At 42.2% G+C, this 14,550-nt stretch overlaps 1 long non-coding RNA gene across 35 annotated transcripts in view; it reads right to left on the bottom strand.

Annotated features, from left to right (window-relative positions):
- Positions 1-14,550, bottom strand: part of LOC309871246 — a 110,477-nt gene that overhangs the window by 92,495 nt on the left and 3,432 nt on the right. For 8 of the 35 annotated variants that reach the window (XR_014315124.1, XR_014315125.1, XR_014315127.1 and 5 more), the window contains exon 3: positions 4,171-4,369. The exons of 17 other annotated variants lie outside the window; for them this stretch is intronic. This is a non-coding gene — a long non-coding RNA (uncharacterized lncRNA). Of the gene's footprint in view, positions 1-2,144; positions 2,267-3,659; positions 3,820-4,170; positions 4,370-14,550 lie in introns of all 35 variants that reach the window. 10 more of the 35 variants (XR_014315126.1, XR_014315133.1, XR_014315116.1 and 7 more) reach the window with 3 other exon arrangements.

Genomic DNA, 14,550 nt, shown 5'->3' with positions numbered 1-14,550 from the left:
AAGTGCCAAGCAGAGTTATTTTAAAAAGACACAAACCTGGGGTGCCTGGGTAGCTCAGCCATTAAGTGTCTGCCTTCAGCTCAGGTCATAATCCCAGGGTCATGGGATCAAGCCCTGCATCGGGCTCCTTGCTCAGGAGGGAGCCTCCTTCTCCCTCTCCCCTGCTTATGTTCCCTCTCTTGCTGTCTCTCTGTCAAATAAATATCGTTCCAATTTTAGCATATGTGCTGCCAAAGTGAGCACTCTGTCAAATAAATAGATAAAATCTTAAAAATAAAAAAAAAATTTTTTAAAAGGACACACACCTAAAGCATATCAAGAGTAAATGCTAAGCCAGAAAAAATTTACAAACTTCCAAAGAGAAAGAACAGGTAATTACTTAGAATTCTACTGGCACTGGACTTCCCATCTGTATCACTAGAAACTGAATACAGCAGAAAGCTGCATACAGACTTTGTAGTGAATAGAACTACTATTTAAGAATCCTAAACGCAGCCAAGACATCATTTCTACATTATGGTAAAATTCAGGAGTGCCTGGCTGGCTCAGTTGGTAGAATATGTGACTCTTGATGTCAGGGCTGTAAGTTTGAGCCCCACACTGCATGGAGACATTACCTGTGAATAAACTCATGGGACGCCTGGGTGACTCAGTCAGTTAAGTGTACAACTCTTGATTTTAGCTGGGGTCAGGATTTTGGGACCATGGGATTGAGCCCCACTTCAGGCTCTGTGCTCAGCTTGTCCCTCCCCTCTCCCTTCCCCCACTTGAATGCACACACTATTTCTTCCCCTTTCTCTCTATAAAATGGATAAGTGAAATCTTCCCAAATAAATAAATAAACTCTTACAAAAATATACATACACACATTGTACACACACAATTGGATATATAAGGACCTTCAAAGTACCATCCATGCCCCTTTTCTAAGAAAATCACTCAGAGAAAGACACATCCTATTCAAATTAATATTTAAAACCTGAGCAAAGCTGGAAAAGACAAAGTGTACACAAGACATGTCTTCCCTCCCCCAAAAAAGACCTTTTTTTTAAAATTTTTTATTATAAACATATATTTTTATCCCCAGGGGTACAGGCAAAAAAGACCTTTTAATGAGGCTGAACCAGATGACTTCTGGTGGCCTTTCACGTATAAACAGAAACTGTCCTATACACAACCATCCCTGGAAGTCTGGCTTTGTGAGTTGTTCATCACCTAGTGGTCCAATGAAGTAAATGCAGTTTTGTCAAATGCCCGGATAAACTTCCAGCCATTTTGTGAGCTCTGACAGCGTGTGGCTCTGAGTCTAATGTCCTAGAGATTACAAAAGTAGAAGACTGTAAACCCTCCAGATTCATATACTTTTGTACAGACTCAGCTAACTATACATTCATTCTCCAAAGATGTGGGAAGGGCCCATATTTTGTGCCTAACCGTAAGAAGTGAAATATGTATTTGTTGTTGAAAGGCTGTACTTTATTTTATTTTTTTTTTTAAGATTTTATTTATTTATTTGTGAGAGAGAGAGAGTGAGAGCGAGCACAGGCAGACAGAGTGGAAGGCAGAGTCAGAGGGAGAAACAGGCTCCCTGCGGAGCAAGAAGCCCGATGTGGGACTCGATCCCAGGACGCTGGGATCATGACCTGAGCCGAAGGCAGCTGCTTAACCAACTGAGCCACCCAGGCGTCCCGAAAGGCTGTACTTTAAAGATTTTATTTATTTATTTATTTGACAGAGAGCGATCACAAGTAGGCAGAGAGGCAGACAGAGAGAAAAGGAAGCAGGCTCCCTGCTGAGCAGAGAGCCCAATGTGGGACTCGATCCCAGGACCCTGAGATCATGACCTGAGCCAAAGGCAGCAGCTTAACCCACTGAGCCACACAGGCACCCTGTAAGGCTGTACTTTAAAGCATTAAAAAACAGAGATTGCTTTTGTGCAGGCCAATCCAAATTGAAAGCAGTTTAGATGCTATAAGAAAACTGCACAATGCCTTATAAATAGGAAGAGTGAGTTCAAACATTCATAAGACTGGAATTTGAAAGACGAATTGTATTTATCCTGTATGATTCCAAAGAACAGATCTAAAACTGATGAGAAATCATCTCAATTAGATATAAATTCAAAACAAAAACTAGTATCTTACCAGAGAGCTATTCAACATATAATGGGATTCCTCAAGAAGTAATGAGCTCTCCAACAATGAAAGCATTCAAAAAGAACTTGGGTGATCATCTGTCAGGGAGATAATGGAAAGCATTCCTGCAACTAGATGACAGAAAGGAGACAAGGAGATTGACTATTATTACCTCAAGGGCCTTTCCAACTCCAAGTCTATCATTCTAAATAAAACAAAAACAAAAACAAAAACAAACATCACTAATAGAGTTCCTCCCTCTGCTTTTTTTTTTTTAAGTTCCAACCAGGCGGTACAACACAGTGGGTTGGATACCACTTTCCACTTGAGTAACTACAGACAAACTATTTAACTCTATTTGCCTCACTTTCATTATCTGTAAATGTAGAATAGTACTTATCTCATAAGGTTACTATGAAGATTAAATAGCAAACTTCTTAACAAAGTACTAATATACAGAAAGTGTATACAACTGGAAGCTTGTAAGGGAAAGGTAGCTGGGGTGGGGGGGGGGAGACCCACGCAGGGGAGTGTGGAAAGTGAAACCTAAATGTGCTGCTTGTTTTAGTTATCTGTACCCAACTCTCAACCAAAGCATTCCTGACTGTTGCTGGCTGGAGGCTAGGTTCCCTAGGCAACTAGCCTCAAAAAGAGCCCAGACCTACCCTCTTCAGGAAGGCAATATTCACTGTCCTGAAATCTCGCATCCTCCCTTGCACAAAGCAGGGTCCCTAAAAGCTCACAAATACCACCACTCCAAAATCAAGTTGTTGAGCAAGTATTAGTCTCCTCACTTCAAATGGTCAGTGAGAACATCAGAGTTAAAAGGGATCTCACAGACCATCTAGAGTGACCCTTTTGTTTAATGAATGAGAACAATAAGGCTGAGAAAACTGAAGTCCTGGATGTGGCAAATTGGTGAGAAGGTTGATGAGATCACAGGTCTCCTTATTTCTAGACCAGTAGTCAAAAGCCTCCCATTTCTCAAATGGGAAAAATAGGACAGGCCCTACTAAGCTATCTGCCTCATACTATGTGCTCTAGACAGGTAAAAAAAGAATAGAAACGGTAGAGTATAGCGGTTAAGAATGTGGACCCGAGAGCCAGATTGCATATTCAAATCCCAGCACTGACTATGTGAGTTTAACCATGTTTCCAAATCTCTTTGTTTCTATAAAATAGAATAAGAGTGACTACCTTATAGGGTTACATTAAGGAATAGATGATGCTCCCCTGCTTGTGCTCTCGCTCCTTCTCTCTAATAAATAAATAAATAAATTCTTTTTTTTTTTTTTAAAGATTTTATTTATTTATTTGACAGACAGAGATCACAAGTAGGCAGAGAGGCAGGCAGAGATAAAGAGAGGAGGAAGCAGGCTCCCCGTGGAGCGGAGAACCCGATGCGGGGCTCGATCCCAGGACCCTGGGATCATGACCTGAGCCGAAGGCAGAGGTTTTAACCCACTGAGCCACCCAGGCACCCCAATAAATAAATAAATTCTTAAGAAAAGGGCGAGTGGGCACCTGGGTGGCTCGGCTGTTAAGCGTCTGCCTTTGGCTCAGGTCATGATCCCAGGGTCCTGGGACTGAGCCCCACATTGGGCTTCCTGCTCAGCAGAGAGCCTGCTTCTCCCTCTCCCTCTGCTGCTCCCCATCTTTGGTCTCTCTCTCTCGCTCTCTTTCTCTGTCAAATAAATTAATAAATAATATCTTTTAAAAAAAGAAGAGAATAGATGTCAGACGTATGGCACATAAAGTATTCAATGTATACACTGCTCTGCTTCTCATCATTACCAGTTGTATTAGGAAACACAATCAAAGTACAAGAAAGACAGGACAAGCTCCTACATAGGTCCAAAAGCAGTAAGATACAGGTGTTTATTCAGCTTCATTTCCTGGTCCCAGCCAGGGAACACTCAACCCTTCAGCAGAAGACTATAAATCCTTCTATAGTGGATCTAGGGAAAAATCACTTCAGAGAATAACCAGTACATGCTATGGTGATAAGATACTTAAGATCACAAATAAACCTTACGTAGGTCTGAGCCCAGGTGTAACCTCCAGATCTATGCTCATCTCAAGTTGGACAAAGTGCAGTTCATGTCCAATCTCTTCCCTTCAATCCATGATGGTGGTACAGTATAATGGTAAGAAACAAGAGTTGGCTCAGTTGGTACAGCATGAAACCCTTGATCTTAGGATAGTGAGTTCAAGTTCCATGTTGGGTGCAGAACCTATTTGGAAAAAAAAAAGAAAGAAAAGAAAAGAAAAAAAACAAGAGCCTTGGAATTTGGCTGCCCAGGAGCAAATTACTATTCTGTTATTTATTTGCTATGTCACTTAGGCATACCTTACCTCTTTCTAAGTCTCTACTTCTCCATCTGCTTTAATTATTTTAAGTGACACTTAGCACTTTCTTAAAAAAAAAAAAAAAGACTGTATTTCTTTATTAATTTGAAACACAGCAAGAAAGAGAGATTTAGACAGAGAAGGCGCAAGTGTGAGCGCGCATGCGCATGCGCAAGCACAAGCAGGGGAAATGTCAGACAAGAGAGAAGCAGGCTCCCTGACAGCAAGGAGCCTGATGTGGGGCTCCATCCCAGGACCCTGGGATCATGACCTGAGCTGAAGGCAGCCACTTAACTGAATGAGCCACCCAGGCACCCCACAGTGACCACTCCCATTTGGGGGGGGGGCTTTTTAAAATTTAAATTCAATTAATTAACATATAGTATATTACTAGTTTCAGAGGTAGAGTTCAATGATTCATCAGTTGCATTTAACACCCAGTGCTCATTCCAACAAGTGACCCCTTAATGCCCACCACCCAGTTACCCCATCCTCCCACCCACCTCCCCTCCAGCCCATAGTAAGCACTTTCTATCTGCCAAGCACTATACCAAGCTTTACATAGCTTACATCATTTAATCATCACAACCTTATGAGGCAGGTACTATTATTACCCTCATTTTATACATAAGGAAAAAGGCAGTTTTCTAATTCAAGGCCATAGCTAGTTACTGACAAAGCTGAGAAGTTGGGGCAAGAAGTATGACCCCAGAGTCTATGCTCCTTACTCCTACACTGCTCTATTTCTCATAACCAACCTTCACATGGTTGCTATGCTATTAAAATAAGACTATTTACATAAAGTATCTGGTTCATCAGCCATTACTATTATTGCTATTATTATTATCATCAATCCCTTTGAGCCTCTTCAAATACTACTTCCTGAGTTCCAATTTCACTTAAAGAAAATGGTTGTTGGGGGGGCGCCTGGGTGGCTCAGTGGATTAAAGCCTCTGCCTTTGGCTCGGGTCATGGTCTCGGGGTCCTGGGATCGAGCCCCACATCGGGCTCTCTGCTCAGCGGGGAGCCTGCTTCCTCCTCTCTCTCTGCCTGCCTCTCTGCCTGCTTGTGATCTCTGTCTGTCAAATAAATAAATAAAATCTTTAAAAAAAGAAAATGGTTGTTGGGGTATCTGGGTGGCTCAGTGGGTTAAGCCTCTACCTTCAGCTCAGGGCATGATTCAGGATCCTGGAATCGAGCCCCGCATTGGGCTCTATGATCAGTGGGGAGCCTGCTTCCCCCTCTCTCTCTCTGCCTGCTGCTCTGCCTACTTGTGATCTCTCTCTCTCTCTGTCTGTCAAATAAATAAATAAAATCTTTAAAAAAAGAAAGAAGGAAAATGGTACACCAGCTCACTGGGCAGCCTGGGGTGGGGTTCTAGTATTTTACTGCCCTCGTACTACAGAAGTAAGTATCTGTGTGGAAAGACAAGGATGTATTTTCTAAAAACCTCCTACTCTAAAGCAGCTTTTTAAAATTTTTTCAAAATAGAAATATACACTATTCACTAAAAAAAAGAAATTGTCAGGTGCCTGGGTGGCTCAGTGGGTTAAAGCCTCTGCCTTTGGCTCAGGTCAGGATCCCAGAATCCTGGGATCGAGCCACCCATTGGGCTCTCTGCTCAGCAGGGAGCCTGCTCCCCCCACCCCGCCCCGCCCCTCCTGCCTCTCTGCCTACTTGTGATCTCTATCTGTCAAATAAATAAATAAAATCTTTTTTTTTTTAATTTTATTTATTTATTTGACAGACAGAGATCACAAGTAGGCAGAGAGGCAGGCAGAGAAAGAGGAGGAAGCAGGCTCCCTGCTGAGCAGAGAGCCCAATGCGGGGCTCTATCCCACGAACCTGGGACCATGACCTCAGCGGAAAGCAGAGGCTTTAACCCACTGAGCCACCCAGGCGCCCCACCCCAAGTATCCAACTCTTGATTTTGGCTCAGTCATGATCTCAGGGTCCTGAGATCAAGCCCATGTTGGGTTGGGCTCTGTGCTAGGTATGGAGTCTGCTTGATTCTCTCTCTCTCTCTCCTTCTCACTCTGCCCTTCCCCGCAAAAAAAGAAAAGAAATTGTCCTCTATCTCTTCCCTTTCCCATTCTCAAAATCAGTCTTTAGTCATTTAATCCTCACAAGAAGATAGGTGTCATTCATCATTATCTCCATTTGACAAGTACAGAAACTGAGTTTCTGAGAGGTTCAAGACCAAACAGCTAGTATGTGGGTGACCAGGGTTTCTGGAAAAGAATTTTCAGATATGAAGGAAGATAAAGATAGAAAACTCCTTCACTTATGCTGAGAAGACGTGGCTATGACAGTGGGTTCCTAGAAGGTATCTGAATGAACCAAGACTGGTAACAGGATTTTAAAGAAACTCCTGCTCTAGTAAGACAAGACCAAAGAAAAACTGTAACTCAAAAAGCCACTAATCCCGTGAGCTATCAGAAATCCTGCCCTCCCAGAAATAGTACAAATTATCAATAAGCCTGACAAAGTAGGACTTCATCTCTAAGGAGAGCCATATCCTTGCAAACCTGTCCTTACCTCCCCAATTCCAAAATGGTGTATCACTTTATCCTGTTAGAGAGCACAGCACTATTCAGATCAAAACATTTTCTAGACTGCGTCACTTGAGGGCAGAAACAATATGGTATTCATATAGATCTTCCCCTCATTATCTGGCACATAACCCCTATACATTAATTTAAAAATATATTCATTCAACTCCCAAGTGCTAGGCACTATTCTAGGAGATGGTGATATAGCAACAAGCAAAACAACGTCCTAGCTATAATGAAATTTACATTTCAGTAGCAGGTGACCAATAATAAACAAACTATGTAGAGAGAGTCTCTAGAACAGTGTGTGGCACATAGTAGGCATCCCTCAATAAATATATGAATAATGAATGAATAGTACATCAAACAGTAATAACGTCTATGGAAAAAAAATTAAGTAGGGAAAGGGAACGGTGAAGGCAGAGAGCAGGAGACGGTTTTACTTTAAATAGTGAAGTCAAGGAATGCTTTACAAACTAGACAACAGAGCAGAAACCTGAAGGAGGTAAGGGAGGAGGCCATACTGGTAACTGGAAGAAGTATTCCAGGAAAGAATACAACTACAGAAGTCCAAGGCTTGGCATGTTGGAGCAACTTCAAGGAGACCAGAAGTGTCCAGAGCACAAGGGGAATGTGGTAGATGATGTCAGGAGCAGCCTCAAGAGTGCTGCTCAAGATCCTATGTGGCCTCCTAGATCACTGTAAGGACTTTAATTTTTAACATGGGCGGGACCCAGACAGACGATTCTCAGCAGAGGAGTGGCACGATTTGATAGACACTTAACAGGATTACTCTGGTAGGCCAAGGGAAACCTATTCCAAAAGTAGCAGGTGAGGCAGTAAGAAGTGTTCAAACTCTGGATGTTTTTTAAGGTAGAACTTACAGGACCTTCTAGTGGACTATATGAGGAAAGTAAGAAAAAGAACAGAGCCAGGGCACCTCAGTGGCTCAGTCAATTAAGCGTCTGCCTTCACTGAGATCATGATCCCAGGGTCCTGGGATTGAGCCCTGCATCAGGGAGCAGGGAGTCTGCTTCTCCCTCTCCCTCTACTGCTCCCCCTGGGTTGTGCTCTCTCACTCTCTCTCTGTGTCAAATAAATAAATTAAAACTTTAAAAAGAACGGACTCAAGGGAGAGTCCTCCATATATTCAATACACCTGAAACTAAAATGGGGAGGAACTGGTAGAGGTACACATTTGAAGATTTTTTTTTTTTTTTTTTTTTAAAGATTTTATTTATTTATTTGAGAGAGAGACAGTGAGAGAGAGCATGAGCGAGGAGAAGGTCAGAGGGAGAAGCAGACTCCCCATGCAGCTGGGAGCCCGATGCGGGACTCGATCCCGGGACTCCGGGATCATGACCTGAGCCGAAGGCAGTCGTCCAACCAACTGAGCCACCCAGGCGTCCCCACATTTGAAGATTTATTTATTTATTTGAGAGAGAGAAAGAGAGAGAGAGAGAGTGTGCGCGAGCTCTAGTAGAGGAAGGGACAGAGAAAGAAAATCCTCAAACAGACTCCCCACTGAGCATGAAGCCTGACACAGGGCTCCATCTTATGACCCAGGGGATCATGACCTGAGCTGAAAGCAAGAGCCAGATGCCCAAATGCCTGAGCCAATGGGTAGCTCCCAGAGGTACACATTTGAGAGAAGTTTCAAAATTAATTTGCTGAATATGTTAAGCTCAAGAAGCTATTAAATAACCAAGTGGAGATGATATCCTGTAGGCAGTCAGATAAGAGAGTCTTGAGTTCAGGGGAAGACATCCAAGCTGATGATATATACACTTGAGAATTGTCAGAGTACAAATGGCATTTAAAGTCTTGAAAGAGAACACCTAGGGAATGAGTGTAAACAGAGAAGGGATGCACGGACTGAGGACTGATCTGAGTACTCACTCCACCATTAGAGGCTAAGAAGATAAGGAGGATTCAAAAGGGGGCTGGGGATGAGAAGCCAAAAAAGGGGGATGGGGTTGAGAAGGAGGGGCCAGTGAGGCAGGGGAAAACCAAGGGAGTGGCATTGTAGAAGCCAAATGAAACTAAAGTGCAAGGAGGGAGTGTCAGGTGCCACAGAGAGGTCAAGATGACTGAGAAATGACCACAGAATCTGTGTGCTACTTTCTAAGCATGTTCTTCCTACTCCACACAGTACTTTTTTACTTTTAATCCAGGTAAAATCCCAGTATTGTCCAATGAATACACAAAAGGTTTTTATTTAATGCAGCTATAACCATGTCTCAAAAAAACAAAAAACCAAAAATCAATGTGCTTAATCCAGACACAACAGATTTTACACAGCAAATAATGCTGAACAAATGCTTTGTCTGGTTGAATTAATTGTGTCTCTGAAACAAAGTTCCCAACTAAGTCTTGCTTGTGCTCAGTAGGTGGGATCAGAGAAATGTGCTATTTAAATGTATTTCTTTTGTTCTGCCATAAAGGAGCAGTTATTGTTGAACTCCTTTCCCTCCTTCCAAACTCAAACATCCTAACCACCTGAACAAAAACCATAAATTTCCACACACACACACACACACACCCCTTTGAAAACAAAGCAGAACACAACCCATGTCCAAAACTTGGATAAGAAAGGGATATACTGGGGTGCCTGGGTGGCTCAGTGGGTTAAGCCGCTCAGTGGGTTAAGCCGCTGATCAGGTCATGATCTCGGGGTCCTGGGATCGAGTCCCGCATCAGACTCTCTGCTCAGCAGGGAGCCTGCTTCCTCCTCTCTCTCTCTCTGCCTGTCTCTCTGCCTACTTGTGATCTCTGTCAAATAAATAAATTTAAGAAAAAAAAAGAAAGGGATATACTAAGCCCTGTATCTTCTTACCTTTTCTCACAGAGGGTGAAAAATCATTTGCTAATTCAAAAACTGCTTTACTTACATTTTCTCCTTCGAATCTCTAGACCAGAAATACAATTTCTGATGTCTACATCTTAAATGAGAATTATTGCTACAAAATAAGACTTAAACTTTCTGTGTGTAAGCACAATCAAGTCTCAGTAACATACACCTCTGAAGTAGCAGAACAATCATCACCAAAAACTGGATCATGCAAGCATCCTTTCTGAAATGTCTTCAACATATGAACGGACTGTGCACACTCAGCCTTTAGGCCTCTGTTTCCCTTCTCAAGAGTTCTCCTTTCCTGCCCTCCACCCTACAATTTGCTAACCTGGGACTCAGCCTGAATGCCAACTTCTCTAAGTAGCCTTTCTGGATCCCTCCAAGGCTGAATCAAGGACCCTCTTCTAAGCGCATGGCATCCTCTGCTTTCTCATATTCTAAAATAGTAATGTACTATACTGTGAATCTGTTTATTTGTCAGTGTCACTCTCCTGGTCACAAGCATCTTGAAGGCAAGGACAGGATCTCATTCATTTCTGTATCCTCAGTGTTTGGGACGTATCAAGCAATCAGTAAGTATTTGCTGACTGGGGTGCCTGGCTGGCTAGGTCGGTAGAGTATGAGACTCTTGATCTCAGGGTCCTGAGTTCAAGCCCCATGCTGGGAATTGAGCTAACATGAAAAAGAAAAGAAAAGAAAATTAAGAAAAGAAAAAACTATTTGCTGACTGAATGAATAAGTTAAATTTTGACCTAGAATACTTGAAGTGATCTTTATAGCACATTTTCCTTGATATACCAACTGATCTGAGGCTAATATTAAAATTACCAGCATCTTAATTACATCCCCAGCTGAGAGCAAAAACAAAGCAATTTTCCCAACCTCTCATTGGGAAGAGAGGATAAAAAAGAGACAAGGTGCTCAGGAGTTGTCGTATCAGCTGCTCTTTCTTGGTCTAAGACAGCAGCCTATGCTTTCCACACCACACGAGGGCCCAATGGACTTCTGAATTGCTTTCTTCACATCTCTTCCAACGATCCTGTGTATTTCTCTTCCCTCTGCCCTAGTCTTTTCTCTTTCCTTTTCTTAACTTTTTCCCTTCCTTACTTTCTATACTTTGCATTTGTACTCTGTTCTCATTTTCCTTTTAACTTTTCTCTGCACTCCCTTCTCCATGCCTTATTTCAGTCAGAGTAACCCTGAGGAATCCATGGACATTACTTTCCCCAACTAGGAGAACTTATGACAAGAATGTTGCTGTACCTCCTGGGCACTTGTATAAAGCACATCAATATATTTTTTATGTTTCTGAGAAAATCCAGTAATAACCCCATAACAGCAGCACAAGATCATCAGTATATGAGATTAATATTATTACTCTTGTTACAATCCATAAAATGGGTAAAAAAAATATTTCTTAGGCTAGGGGCACCTGGGTGGCATCTAAGTATCTGACTCTTGGGTGCCTGGGTGGCTCAGTGGGTTAAGCCTCTGCCTTCAGCTCAGGTCATGGTCTCAGGGTCCTGGGATCGAGCCCCATATCGGGCTCTCTGCTCAGCAGGGAGCCTGCTTCCCTTCCTCTCTCTCTCTTCCTACTTGTGATCTCTGTCTGTCAAATAAATAAATAAAATCTTAAAAAAAAAAAAATTTAAATATCTGACTGTTGATTTCAGCTCCGGTCATGATCTCAGAGTCATGAGATTGAGCCCCAAGTTGGGCTCTGCACTCAGCACAGAGTCTGCTTAAGACTCTCTCTCCCTCTCCCTCTGCCCACTCCGCCCCCACTTTGTGCATGGGTGTCCTCTATCTCTTTCTCTAAAATAAATAAATAAATCTTAAAAAAAGAAAGAAAGAAAAGATAGTGGGGCACCTGGATGGCTCAGTCCGTTAAGTGTCTGCCTTCGGCTTAGGTCATGATCCTAGGATCCTGGGATTGAACCCTGCCATCAAACTCCCTGCTCAGCAGAGAGCCTGGTTCTCCATCTCCTACTCTGCCTGCTCATGCCCTCTCTCTCCCTCTGTCAAACAAATAAATAAAATCTGAAAGAAAGAGAGAGAAAGAAAGAAATAAAGAAAAGAAAAAGGAAAGGGAAGGAAGATCTGCCTTCAGCTCAGGTCATGATCTCAGGGTCCAGAGGTTAAGCCCTACACTAGGGACTCCATGGGGAGTCCATTTCTCCCTCAGTCTCTCTCTATGTTCTCCTGCTTTATCTCTCTAAAATAAGTAACACCGGGGCGCCTGGGTGGCTCAGTTGGTTGGACGACTGCCTTCGGCTCAGGTCATGATCCCGGAGTCCCGGGATCGAGTCCCACATCGGGCTCCCAGCTCCATGGGGTGTCTGCTTCTCCCTCTGACCTTCTCCTCGCTCATGTTCTCTCTCACTGTCTCTCTCTCAAATAAATAAATAAAATCTTAAAAAAAAATAAAATAAAATAAGTAACACCTTTTAAATAAATTAATAAAGGGGTAAATGTCATTAAAAATACATATATATACAAATACTCCTTAAGCTATATTCTGTAGTATCCCAGAAAGTGATAGGGTCAAGGCCCTCTCAATTTACTATAATTTCATTTTCTTTTTTAAGATTTTATTTATTTGACAGAGAAAGACACAGCGAGAGAGGGAACGCAAGCAGGGGTAGTGGGAGAGAGAGAAGCAGGCTTCCCACTGAGAAGGGAGCCCAATGCAGGGCTCAATCCCAGGACCCTAGAATCATGACCTGAGCCTAAGGCAGAAGCTTAACAACTGAGCCACCCACGAGCCCCAATTTACTATAATTTGAAATAAAAGAAAAATGAGAAGCAAATTCTGAAGGAGTAAGAAAAAAATAAATTATGTTTTTTTTTTTTAAAATGCTGCATGTTAGCTTCCCTATGACCCTGCAACTGCACTACTGGGTATTTACCCCAAAGATACAGATGTAGTGAAAAGAAGGGCCATCTGTACCCCAATGTTCATAGCAGCAATGGCCATGATCGCCAAACTGTGGAAAGAACCAAGATGCCCTTCAAGGGACGAATGGATAAGGAAAATGTGGTCCATATACACTATGGAGTATTATGTCTCCATTTGATAGGATGAATACCCAACTTTTGTATTAACATGGACGGGACTGGAGGAGATTATGCTGAGTGAAATAAGTCAAGCACAGAGTCAATTATCATATGGTTTCACTTATTTGTGGAGCCTAAGAAATAACAAGGAGGACATGGGGAGATGGAGAGGAGAAGGGAGTTAAGAGAAATTGGAAGAGGAGATGAACCATGAGAGACTATGGACTTTGAAAAACAATCTGAGGGTTTTGAAGGGGTGGTGAGTGGGAAGTTGGGCCAGCCTGGTGGTGGGTATTGTGGAGGGCACATATTGCATGGAGCACTGGGTGTGGTTCATAAACAATGAATTCAAAAACAAAAATACATTTTTTTAAAAAGACAGAAAAAAATGTTGCATGTTGGTAGGGCAAATTTAAAAAGCTATCTATACTTGCTGGACCAGGTAGATTAAGGGAAAAAAGTGTGGTCCCTGCCTCCAGAGTCTCCAGAGGAATAATTCCCACCACTCCCCAAACCCATAAATGTAAACATTAGAGAAAAAGAGAATAGAGGTTTTCTTAAACCAAAAAAATCAGGAACCTAATGTAAGTGGACTGGCTGCTCTAGGCCAAAAGAATAAAAAATAGATTGAAAGCTTTTTGAGTTAAAGATAAAATTATTCCATGTGTCAAAGCATCAGAAGCCAAAAAGAGGAACAAGACACAACCAACATTCAAGAGATCCAGCTCATGGCGATTCACAGACCTGTACCTCTGGGGATAAAAATACATGTTTATAAAAAAAAAAAAATTTTTTTTTTAAATTAAAAAAAAAAGAGAGAGAGAGAGATCCAGGTCAGGTTCTGACAAGCTGTGCAACCTTGGGCAAGTCACTTCACCCTTCTGATCCATAGATGGCTCGTCCATAAAAATAGGCATAATAATACTTTGCTGGCAAAGTTGTCTGTGATGATTAACATGAAATCACTTCAAAATTATTTCTTGAAACATGCCAATGTGAAGTAAAAAGAAGCAAAAATCCTTCCTCTGAATGGAATATAAATCCTGTGGTTAAATTTCCAAAGTCTAGGCCTGACTCACCTTCACAACCTCATTAAACTCCTTAACTAACCTGCAGTCATTCAAATGCGAGAAGAGTCATGCATGAGGCTCCAGGGGTGGGGCAGTGACTATTTAGTCCATTGTTCCATATCTTAGTGGCTTCATCTGTAAAATGGGTGGTGTGGAATTCACTTATATATCCACAGGATAGTGCAGGTCTAGGGAAGGGAGTGGAGAATTTACCATAAGTTATATTTACATAACCCTCCCCTCCTCCAGAGATAAAGAACCAAGATCATCAAATATCATTGCTCCCTAGACAGAATTAGAAGACATCATTTAATCTCTTCTTTTACAGATGGGAAAACCAAAGCCCAGTTTTGAGTTGGGTTATAAACTTCTCAAAGCTAGACAGTGGCAGAGCTGAAGCTGGCAGCCAGAGCCACAGATTCCCAAGTCCAGTGCCCTCTTTACCAGATTTCCGGGTCATCCACAGCACGCAGCCTATACAAACACACTATCAACAACAAGACACACTACAATTGAATCAACAGCTCATGTTG

Source organism: Mustela nivalis (genome assembly GCF_964662115.1).
Source record: "Mustela nivalis genome assembly, chromosome: 8".
NCBI lineage: Eukaryota > Metazoa > Chordata > Mammalia > Carnivora > Mustelidae > Mustela > Mustela nivalis.
This window is presented reverse-complemented; position numbering and strand designations above follow the sequence as displayed.